The sequence below is a fragment of the Trypanosoma equiperdum genome (assembly GCF_001457755.1).
Source record: "Trypanosoma equiperdum strain OVI genome assembly, contig: ctg_2000, whole genome shotgun sequence".
Taxonomy (NCBI): Eukaryota; Euglenozoa; class Kinetoplastea; order Trypanosomatida; family Trypanosomatidae; genus Trypanosoma; species Trypanosoma equiperdum.
Window position 1 is genome coordinate 19211 of NW_027124062.1, and position 437 is coordinate 19647.

A 437-nucleotide genomic window follows, 5' to 3' on the forward strand; every position below is an offset into this window, starting at 1 on the left:
TACGTGAGTGGTTACGTTGTGTTTGGGTGGCAACTACAATGATATTTCAATGCCGCTTTTTATTGATTTTACTGCTTTTCCAGTCGTCGTTTTAATCATAAAAGTAGTTCCACGATTTATAAAAGGCCATATAACAGTAATAATAATATTGTTTATTACTACTATTATTATATTCATCGTCGCTTATTTCATTCGCTGTTGAGGTGCGTGCAGCTGAGTGCCGTCATTTTTTTTTTTTCGTTTGCCTTTTAAATCAATTTGATGCAAGTGAAGAAAATGCGAATTAACAACTGACGTGCAGACAACCGGGGGGATGGAAAAGGGGGTAACGGTGTGGAATATATTTGATGTTGGACTTCGGAAAAGGAAAAAAAAAACAGACAGTTATGAAAAAAAAAAAGAGAGAAAAGAAACAAGCACCCAAACGAAATAAGGTG